Here is a 12,393-nt window from a genome sequence, read left to right on the forward strand (position 1 = left end):
GAATAACCCTGCTAATATATTTTCTTTTCAGGTCGATTGTAATGCCATATAATAAGACAATATGGCCACTAGATGGAGCTGATGAGCATAGGTATATATTTTCCTATGCTACTCTGCTCCATCTAGTGGCCATAATGCTTTATTACATTGCATTCAACCAGAAAGAAAAATATACTAAGAACATTCGTGAATAGATCTGTATGTTCCAGAGAATAATGCATGTCTAATAACAAAGCCTAACAAGTGAAGCACATGGCAACCACACTCATTAATTTATAACTAGCTTTTAAAGAAAGATGCACATGGAAGGGCTTTACACAGTACAAACGCAAAAAATTCCCAGCACACTTACAAGCCAGCCTGCAAAAAAAGCTGAAACTGTCTCACAACTTGCATTAAAAACCAAGTCTAGGACTACCTGCTCACCTTTTGACTACTTCTAACAAAAAAAGTACACTTCTATATGATTTAGCAGAGGAAGGTGGGTATGTCCTTTCTATTAAACTTATTAGGCTCACTGAGGGTTGTAAGTTCATCTGAATAGCAGAGGAATCAAATTACAGTCTATTCACAGCATAGTAGTAAATGAGTGGTGGGGAGCAGGCTGGAGTGCACCGTGTGTTGGTTGCAGTAGTAAATATGAACATTTGTAATTGATATTTAGCTAAATATAATAAAGACACTATCTGTGGGTAGCACAGTGGCTTAGTGGTTAGCACTTCTGTATTGCATCACCAGGATTGGAATCCTGGTCAGGACTCTATCTACAAGGAATGTTCATGTTCTCCCTGTGTTGTGTGGGTTTCTTCTGAGTACTCCGGTTTCCTCCCACACTCCTTAGACATGCTGGACGGTTAATTGGCCCTGTATGTGTCTACAATAGGGACCTTAGATTGTAAGCTCCTTGAGGGCAGGAGCTGATCTGGATGGACACTGTGTAAAGCACTATGTAAGACTGTCTGCACTATATAAATACCTGTAATAATCATTTACAAACCATTTTCCATGCCCTCTATTAGCAATGCCGAGATAATACCAGGCTCCCTACGACACTCTGTGAGGTCTTGTGACTTATTACAGGGCACTGTGCCCATTACTCAGAGCCAAAGAATCCGCCTGTGTTGTAATGAACAGCTTTGCGCAGAGAAGAATAGCTGCACTTGTGGGCATTTCATTTACTTTTACAGCTGCTGAACAAAGCCGACACTAGAAAAATACAAACTTCCTTCTCAAATAAAAGCACAAAGTGGACAACGTGTAAACAGAAAACCCTCAATTTGGGTGTGACAAACATTACTGGGGAAAAATCGTGACGCTCTTCAACTTACAGCCAGATATTTATTCTGTGCACCCAACTTCTAGACTGACTAACCTCCTTTATTTTCTGCCATTGTCATCTTATAAATGGCCTTTAAAGAGACCCTGTCACCAACTTTGCAGCTAAAAGCAAAGAAAAATCAGGTATTTTAAATGCTTACTTACAGCATGCCCGTGAAGGTTCTCATTCATCCGGGTCATGGTATATCTGTAAAAATAAATCAAAGCAACTGGACTTGTTGTACTTTTCTTGAAGACGTTTTGCTGGTCACTGAATTGAGAAAGCTAGTCGGATAACCAGCGAAACATCTTCAAGAACAATACAAGCTCAGTTGCTTTGGTTATTATTACAGACTTACTTACAGTGTTTGTTTTTCCATAAACATGGATTGGCCACCACACAGTCCAGACCTTAACCCCATTGAGAATCTTTGGGATGTGCTGGAGAAGACTTTACACAGAGGTCCGACTCTCCCATCATCACTACAAGATCTTGGTGACAAATAAATGCAACTCTGTATAGAAACAAATGTTGTGACATTGCATAAGATTATTGAAACGATTACATTCGAGTTTCACTGGCTATTTTTTGAACGGATTATTTTTAAGATCTTACTCTTAAAGGAGAACTATGGGGTTAAGTCTTTTCCCCATAGTTCTCCTAAGGGTAACGGGAGGACACAAACTAGCGTCCTCCCGTCACCCTAGGCTCAGTATACCGGTATACTGAGACGCCGCAGCTGAAGCGGATCCCGACAATTGTGCCGGGATCCGCCCAGCTGCGTGACTGACAGCTGGCTCTGTCTATCTAGAGGCAGAGCCAGCTGTACCCGCCCCCTCCCCGTCCATTCCGCCCGTCAGCGCTGGCGGAGCGGGGAGGGGGGAATCCAGCCCCTCCCCTGTCACGGCAGAGAGCCGTGACAGGATCGAGAGGTGAGCGAACGCCGGTATGTGTTCGCTCACCTCCCGATCTACTGAGCCGACCTGTGACAGTCTCATTGTCACAGGTCGGCTAGAACTATGAGGTGAGTGAAAAGCACTCACCTCATAGTTCTCCTTTAAAGTAACTATTGGTGAAACATACCGTTATAACACTGGACTCCCTAATATTATACTATTGTGAGGTCTTCTTTTTTTTATATTTTAAAGGTGTGCTGTGAAACTTTATATAAGAAAACAGTGGGGTTGAAAGAGTAATGTCTCTTTTAGATGGGTGTTATATTACTACATGGTTTTATGTTGTATATGTCTTATTATGTCTTGATGAAAACAATAAAAACTTTTGATAGTAAAGATTATTGAAACGATGTCACTGCAATGTGTGCCGTAATCAAAGCTAAAGGTGGTCCAACTAAATATTAGAGTGTGTGACTTTTTTTTTTGGCCAGGCAGTGTAGTATCGTGGGGGAGGAGGGAAAGCTAGAGTCATGACTTGGAGCTCAAGTCAGAATTTACATACTGAGGGGGGAATTTATCAGAACTGGAGCAGACAAAAGCTGGAGGAGCTGTGCATGGCAACCAATCAGCTTCTCTCTTCAGTTTGTTCAGTTAAGATTTGAAAATTAAAGAGAGAAGCTGATTGGTTGCCATGCACAGCTGCCCCAGATTTTGTCTGCTCCAGTTTTGATAAATTCCCCTCTGAGTGTACCCAGGTGTGAGGGCATCCTAGGTGGACAGAAGTTTTCACATCTGCCCCACCTTGTGATGTCACTGGAACTCATTTAAGGGGTAAAGCCACAGTTGAAGAGCTGACACTTTTTGAGAAAAACATATTCCTGTTACAAGTTTGGTACTATACAAGTTTCCCTTGGTACTATAATACCAGTAAAATAAAAAGAAAGTAAAGACCTGGCTTGTATCATTTCTGCAAGCTGAATGTCTTATTCCTAATAATGAAGATGAATGTGTAATGCAGAGTGTAAGCATCCCCCCGTGGATGATATTCCTATATAGCCCGGCAGTACAATGGTTGTGTAATGACAATGGAATTTCGGGGAAGTTCTTTGGGACTAAGTCTACAAATCATGTACACATTTGTATATAATAAAGATTCTCTTCCAGCTCTGTTTATTGTAGTTTTATTTCTTTTACTCTATGAATTTGACCAAACCACAAATCCTGCAGTGGGCTACCATGACAAATCCATGCCGATGTTTTGACCTTGGGGTTTGATTTGTTTATTAGTGTGAATACTATGAAAAGAAGTTGTTAAAGCTGAACTCCTGGCAGAACCTGAAAAAAAAAACCCAACCAGTTCCTGCAGTTGTGCCTTCCTTTACAAATAAAAGGTATTTTAACATACAACTAGTGTAAGTATCTTCATCTATTTAGATATCTATCAGCCTCTTATCCTTTGTACGGCAGGATTCAGACTTGGAGGTAGGGACAGTATTAGGAATCAATCAGGCTGTATGTACCTGACAGGTATGTTGTTCCTTTACTGTCCTATCAGCAGGCTGCATGTTGAGAGGTAACACCATTGCATTCATTAACTCTAATGGAGCAAGTGGTGTCACCCTTTTGGCTGTGCTGTCTGTCAAAGTTAAATGAATCACAAAAGGGACTGAACAGTTCAGTGCACATCACAGGCAACCCAGGCAAGCATTAACACCAACTCCAGTTTCTACTAAAGCCTGCAGAGTTACCAAAGCTGCGTCTGAGGCCGACAGGAGGTGTTGTTGGATGGTTGAAGGGGGGTCCTGTTGGTTTACAGGGGGGGTTTGTTGGTGGTACAACTCTGGCTCTTGTTCTGTCCTGTCCAGTGTCCCGCCCAGCTCACAGACATCATTGTTTGCCAGGAACTGGGCAGGACACCGGCCAGAGCATCACAGTTTGCTAAAAGTACGTCAGTAAGGAGTATGTGTCATAGGGGCCCCTTACATGCCCTGGAGTCAGTGGTTCCTAGGGAGCAAATAGTGCCCTGGGATTACCGGGAGGAAAAGCTACCCAGAGTTGGTGGTCAGGGGAAGAAAATGCCTGTAGTCAGTAGTCAATGGCAAGAAAAAAATGCCCTGATGTTACTGCACCATGGTGTGAACTGAAACAATTAGATATAAGGCACAATGCATTGTCTATGTGTTGGGACTACGTTGCACAGCACACCTCAATGCAGCCCAATGCATATGGTGTGAATGTGTCCTCAACCTAGCAGATGGCATAATATATATATATAGAGTATATAGCATGCAATGTGCAGAATTACCACTTACCACAATGTGCTTAATTAGCACTACTAAAACATTCGCTCCCTGCAATTTGAACTTGTGTCTCCCTGTATAACTGTGACAAGTAAGGACATTTAACTATCAGATCCTTCCGTTTCAGAGTCTCATATGAATAGTTCCCACAATTCTGCAAACTGATGCACTTTATAAATAAAGTGCAACTGAAGCCAGCGCTTTTTTTTAGTGTAGGATAGAGTAGAGAGGGATTAGAACGCCAGTCAGTTTTTCATTGCTGTCTATGTCCCCATTAGGGAGATTCACCCTCTCTATCTGTCCTGTTGACTGTTATAACTGAAAGTGAAAGACATCCCAACATTTGGGTTGTCATCAGAACAGGAATAGATGGGAAATCTTTTAAGGAGGACACCAGTTCTGTTGACCACTAGGGATTTCTTACTCTTTGGAGGGATTTCCTGACAACTTCTTCTTGTGGCTCTTGGACAGGAAGTGATGGAAAATCTCCCCAATGGGACACAGATAGCACAAAAACTGACCCTTCCTTTTTCCATCCAAAACTAACAAAAAAAATGGCTTTAGTTCTATTTTAAATTATGGTAAGCTGAGTGGATTCCAATGTAAGTGCTTCCTGGGTACTATTTACAGTTCACTGAATAGTTTTTGTTTATTTTAAAGCAATTTTTTGTTCTATTGCGTTTGAAATGTATTAATCAGAGGCACTTATGGTTAACAAAACACAGCAAGAGCAATCTGAATTCATCTTATAGTAGAATTGAGCAACTAATTGCTTTAATAACCTGGCACAGCAAGTACAGAGTCATAACTCCAAGGTGGAATTCCGGAATTACTGAAACGATAACTTGGAGTTAAAACTTCAAAAGCAATAGTTAACTACTTATCAGAACAATTGTTCTTGAAACTATTTGAAGGCTACCAAAACCAAACCATGAACTTGTCTTATTTGCCCCCTTTGCTGTGTTAAATAAACCAGTGAAAGTGTTTTCTTATATATGTTCGTTGCAAAAAAAACAACTGCCACCAAATAGTGTCAATGACACTCTCAGATCCCCCTGTTGCCACCAGAATGAGGGATGGAGAGATGTCTGAGACACTCACTGTCACACCCAGACAGGGATGTCACAGAGTTTAAAATATGGTAGCTTTCTTCAAACAGACAATAATTCTTTCGTGTCTGATTAAGCTTAAGCAATTCTAAAATATTGTTTCAATGAAAAGGAAAAAAAAATGGCATGAGACAATATTTACAAAAATATGTTATAAAATAGACAATAGGCAACTGTAAAATAAATGAAATAATCAAAAGTGCTAAATACTTAGTAAAGTTCACCTGGTTTTTGGTTCCTGGCTCTTACAGTATTCTTAGCAGTTTTAATGTCAAAGAGAGCTGCTTGCTGCCAAAAGCAGCAGTTTTTTTGTGGACCTTCAGGGGTGTTGCTAATCCAACCCTCCAACCAATCCAAAGAGCCAAGGGGTGTGATGTAGGAGTGCTGAAGAGTTGTATTATACTTCAGCAGACACTGCCTTAATGCCTGGTATTCAAACCATACCCATATTTCTAGAAGACGCGGTTACCATCCGACAACCAACATAGTATTGAACAAAATGAAATTATGGTTTCATAAAGACCAAACATGATATGAACTGGATTCAGATATTGTGTAGGACAATTAATGTGACCAGTTCGCTTGCTCTACATTACAGCACAGGCACGTTTGTTATCAAACTGATTGCAATCTTCTTATACATTGCTTGTAGCCACATTTTATAAAGATATCTCTATAACAGTACCGATTATGATATACGAGTGAAAATAAAGACAAAAAAGGGATTAAAAAGAAAAGTAATGCAGCCATCACCTCTCAGGACTCGTAGGCATCAATACATTTTATTTTTGGATACACTTGAACACAGGGTTGAGGAACATATGTATTGTGTAAGTTTAGCACAACCGGAAATTGATATGAATTGGCAATGTGGAAGATTGATGTTTGTTTTTATAAGTTAAAAGCCAGCTCCGAGGATTCGGGTGAGTATAACTTTTTTTTTAGCACCTAGACAAAAACAAGCACATAACCCTTGCAGTGGGGCTACCCTACCCAGATTTCTTCATTAAGTAATGCTCTTTCACTTGCATTATAAGAAAAGAGAACAAATCAGACGCATTTCCTACAAAAATCTGAATTTGTAAATCATTTAAACTTATTTTCCTGGTCTCCATGAGGGATGGAAGTTTTTTTTAACAAATTACATGTTATATAAAGCTAACCCAGACCTAAATAATACCTTCTAAACACACATCTGGAAAGCTGCAGTGAAACCTGTAATTTCTGCTTTATTTTGATGCCTGTAGAGATCTTTCTTAAGCTGCCAAAAAGCTCAGTGACTAAAGAGGAACAATACATTGCAGTGTTGTATCCTGACATATATACTGTACACTATATACAGCATACCACCCATCTCTACCCACACCTCTAATGGGACAGGGCTAGAGGAACACTTTTGGTAATGATAGTGGCTACATCTATATTTAGCCAGTGGAGCCCGTAGGAAAGACACATTCTTCCTTCATAATTTAAAGTGGGAGGTGTGTGCACTAACAATAATACATCATTACAGTAAAGGAAAAGCACCTAGATGGGGCGAATCTACAAAATCAGAAGCAACAGGGAAAAAAAGAGCAAAGCTGGAGCAATTACCCAACAGGCAATCAAATTACATGCTTCATAAAAAAATGCTCTCAGCAGGAACCCTAATGTGCTTTAGTGTTCAGCCCAATATAAGGGATCCAAGACCACAATTACCAGTCTAAAGACATTAAAAGGTATTAAAGCTGGACTCTGAGCACAAAAATGTTTACATAAATATATTTCCTATTAGCCACAAGGGATATAAATCCAGTTTGTATGCACCAAAAAGCCATTGCAAACCCAGATATTAGTGATATAATCACTGTGCTGTACATAGCCTGTGCACAAGAGCTATAGGAGGGACCCAGCAGCCCCCACCCACTACAAGCTGTTTGCAGAAAACTGCAGAAAGGGGGTGGATACAAGACCAGTCACCCTGCACAAGAAAAGAAAGCAGCAGTGACTGGTCTTTATCACAGGAAGCTCCTGCACAAAGTGTCACACTGGATTACTGCTCAGATCTGGAGGAAATACACAAATCACACCAAGATTCAAGGAAGAATACACATGCATCTTGTATTTAGACAATATTTTCTTTAACTTTAAAGTATATCTAAAGGCAAGCCTTTTCTATTTAGGATAAAGTAGGGAATGGTTGAAACCCCAGTCAAATTTTTTTCCTTCTGTATTCTGCATTCATTGGCTTAGGTGCCTCCAGTAGAAGGTTTCCCCTCTTTTCTGGGTCTGGATGGAACTCCAAATTGCTGTGTTAAAGGCAACTACTCTTAGTTGTACAATGAAATCAGATGTAATTAGGAAGAACGTGGAGAAGACTGTTAGACACAATAAGGATATTTAAATAGTAGATTGAAAACATGTTACTGTCCCTCCCATATAAAAGTATCCAAAATTATGCAACTGACACAAAATGGGGAAAAAAAGATTCATATGATTAGGAAATGGACAGATTTAGAGCACACTTATTGGATCCTTTAAAGAAACAAACTTAGCAATGACACAGTGTAGATAATTGATCTCTTAGAGTCCAGGCCACTGAAAAAGTGACCAGCTATTTTAGAAAAAGTGTTATGTTTTTGCATTTCTCTTAAGGAGAAGTATAATGTATCTTAAAGTAAACACAACCCCTAAAATCTCAAATACGTTTTGACTTGTTAAAAGGCCCTGTGTGCCTCCCACTAGGACAAACACTTACCCTGATCCATCAATTTCAGTACATGTAAGAATTGAAGTGCCACACCAATTAAAATAGTCCAGATACAACTATATTCCATTAGGGTCAGGGGACAATCTAGTAGAATGGCCAACACATTTCAGGGTTCTTCACCACGACCACGTGAGAGAAATCATGTATGTGGACTATAATCTCTGCAAATTGAAATTTGTATTGGGCTGGGATGGGAAAGTTTCTGGCTTGTCAATAGCTGGTTTGGTAGAAGCCAGAAGCTTTCCCATTACAGCTTAATACTGATTGCAAGCTGCAGAGATTTACATTTTACATTTTTTGTTTGTTGCATTCCTTATAGTTTTGGAATGCCATAGTAATATACTATGTAAGGTTGAATAAAGACCAAGGTCCATCCAGTTCAACCTATGTATGCGAGTGTGCGTGTGTGTGTATTTATCTGGCTCTACAACTCCCCATATCCCTGCAGATTCTGCGTAAGAAGAAACTCATCCAGTAGTTTCTTGAATTTATCAATGTTATCAGCACATGACAGACATGATTTCTCTACTAAGCTCTGATTAAGGGGGTGTTTTTGGACCCCAAAAATGCTTTGGCTATTCTACTTGATTGTCCCATGACAGTGGAAAAATGTTGTGTCTGGACTATTTTAATTGGTGTGGTGCTTCAATTGCTACATCTACTGTGTTCACTGTTTAGCCAAGGATACTGTTGAGACCCTTAGGCCAGTGATAGCTGCTTATTCATTAGCCAGATTACACATATTCACATCACTTAGACACTATTGGATGAAAAAAACCCAGAATAATCACACAGGTCCAGCTCTCTCTTTCCACTTCCAAAGATCCGCCAATCATAACTGTGTAGCCCAGTTTGGAGTAGCACAACTTTCCCCCCAAAAATGGCTGTTTGATACTGAGCATGCCCACTGCAAACCCAATCATTTCTATGTGAAAACTGGTACTAGAAGTAAGGCTGGAGGCTGCCATAAGTATGGCTTTTTCAAAGGAACGAAGGGAGCACTGACACATTGTGCACTATGAAGATGAGATTTCAGGAGAAGCAGCCTTTTTGAAAATAATTCCTGGTGGTCCTACCATGAAGTTCCTTGTTTAGACACCTACTGAAGGGTAACATTGATTTGTCCCTGTCTCTGAATTGAACTCCAAACTTGTCACCCTAAGTAAGTTTGAGTTTCTCTTTGGGACTGTGGGTCAGAGATAGAGGGAGACTATAAGTATAGGAGCAGAGATAGAAGATGTAGGGCTAGTTTGAAACGTGTCCTATGTGTGGTATAACAACCCTTAGAACTGAAGAATCTACCATCCAAAGATTTTGTGAAAAGAAACTAGCACCTATACATTATGTGAATATTTTTGTAGTTGAGAAACATATCATGTTTTTTTTTTACTAAGATGTACATCACTGCAAGCAACCTATTTCATCCACATTTATGTATATTTTGACTTTCCAGCTGGAACATTGGACATGCAGAGAGGAACTTCCATGCCTCTATCAATCAATTTCCTGGTCATGTCAGCAAAAATATATTTTTAAGTACAGCACTGCTATGTATACTGGTGACCGAAGCTAACAAATATAGACTATGATGAGTATATACTTCCAAAGCAATAACTCAAAGCATTCTATTCCATATGTATATTTCTCAACCTTGAGGGCTCATAGACATAACATATTTAAAGAGAATGTTTATTAGTGTTTTGATTAATTCTTTTTTGTTATGATCAGATGCAAAACGTTTTCTAAGTCAGTTAATATGCATATAAGTATTTAGTATTTTTATATCTAGCCAGCCAGCAGGTAGAGGTTAGGCCTCCTTTTCATGTTTTCCACTTTCTCCTGATGTAAAAGGACTGTTTTTACTGAGCTCAATGGCTCAAGCAGAAACTTAAAAACACAAGTGAATAAGTAATAGTGGCAACTTATCCTCCTCTCCCACCTTCTTTGTAGGGTTCCAACTAAGATCTTAATCAGAGACACAGCGCCTGAAAGGAAACAACTACTGTAGTCTCTCTTTGGAAAACCCATAAAGCTCTGGGAATCCTGCATCCACTACAGCCCCAAATCCAACTTTGTTTAGCATTGGATAGAGGAGAAAATAGTACATTTTTTTTCTTTACATTGAAGACCTTTTCCCTTACATCTTGTACCTGTAACAACCTTATAAGGAATGGGCAGGGGCGTCCCTAACCTTTTTGCCATCTGAGATGGTGGAGATTTGCTGGATGGCGCACAATCAGTGGGAGGGAGGGCTGTGGTGGTGCTAGTGAAGAGTGATGCTGCCAAGAGGTGGGCAGGGAGATGCGTAAGGGGCGCTGCATCTCTCCACCCAGCTCTTAGCAACCTGGGATGCTCTGGCCGGCATCCTGCCGAGCTACTGGCAACCAGTGACGTATAAATAAAGAAAATACACTCCCCTGATCACCTGTTTGGTTGCTAGACCAGTCCTTGCAGCCTCTCCTCTCCCGGGCTCCAACGTGACATCATCACGTCTAATGCAGGTCCATTAGACGTGAGGATGCCGAGGGACATACCACAGTGGGGAAAGAGGTGAGTGGTCCCTGCTGCAGGACCGAGGATCAAGTGAGTGTATCTTCTTAATTTTCACCCCAGACCAAAATAAGCACTTAACCCTTGCCGTGCGGGGGTAGCCCCAGGGCAAGGGTTAATGTTTCAAAATCCTGCAGTTCTTTAACCTCCCAGGTTGCAATAATTTTTCTGTAGCACTTCTGGCTGTCCAGACATTAGTGTCTCTAGCAATCAGACGATCACTCTCCTGTCAAGGAAAGTAAACAATGTATTTAAAAGTCTGATCAGCGATCTGTGATTGCTGGCTGACAAATAACGAGAATACGTATTTTTTCCTGCATTGTGTTTTAGAATTAGATTCAGCTGGTCAGTCGCTTGACCTGTACATACACATGTTGTCTTATATACAGTTAAAACATGAGAGTTAAGAAAGGAAAATGTATTATAATTTGCTTTAGTGTTGGCTCACACTATCAGATACTGTTACGTCTTTTCTCCCCCGAAGTCAGCAAGAAAATACATTCAAGTAGTTCCCTCCATCTCGGCCTGTCGTTTTCACTTTTACTATTTCCTGTATACTTCAGCGATCTGCAGTGAAGAATCCTTTCCTAAGTTCATTAGCCCTCGGGGCCCCTCTAAGGATCTGCAGGTTCCCAGCCCCTAACAACACACAGGTCCCAGCTCACACAACACAAGCCATGCAGGTTCACAGCTATTTAAAGCAAAGTGACAGCTAATCATTATGAGCTGTGGCAGTTGCTATTACGCTGTTAGCCATTCCGCAGTCGTCCCCACCGAACACAGTCCGTAGACAATGTCGGATCTGTTCTACTTACTTTTGTTGTATTTCCCGAGTTCCAGAAAATTCCAACGTTAATGAAAAGTAAATACAGATCTGGATGGTTATGAGGCTTCAGCTACCCAACATCTAGTAGTTTTCAGACTTTTAATGTCGTCTCTCTATCCTCATCCATCTGCCATATCCCAAAAAAAAAAAAGGGAGACCGAGTAGTGGGAGTTTACAGGAAGAGGGAGCTGAATCACTTGGCTTTATACACAAGGCAGAATTTAAAGGGAAAAATTGATTCATGTTTTCTTTTTATGATGGTCTCTTCACAATTGCTTGTGTCAACAGGTTAAGGCTTGTAGAGTCACGTATTACAAAATATTAAATAGACCTGCACAGCCGGGTGTATGCACTGCTAATCTGATTCCTGGAAGATTAACCTTGCGGAAATAAACTGTTAAGATTTACAGATGAGTAAGTGGTTAATCCTCAGAGTATTTACAAGAGAACCTGTATTGGAACATGAAACTGCACTGAACAAAACCCGGATTTCATTGTATAGATCCATTCACTCATACTTTTTATGAGAAGGGTATTATCCCATGTAATAGAAGGTTTTTCACGATTCTACTAAAACAGGGGTGCCCACAAATTTTTGTGTTAAGATCTACTTTTTAAATGACGAGCTCAATGAGATCTACCAAC

This window comes from Nanorana parkeri, unplaced genomic scaffold, assembly GCF_000935625.1.
Source record: "Nanorana parkeri isolate BGI_ZX_2015 unplaced genomic scaffold, ASM93562v1 scaffold156, whole genome shotgun sequence".
NCBI classification, from domain to species: Eukaryota; Metazoa; Chordata; class Amphibia; order Anura; family Dicroglossidae; genus Nanorana; species Nanorana parkeri.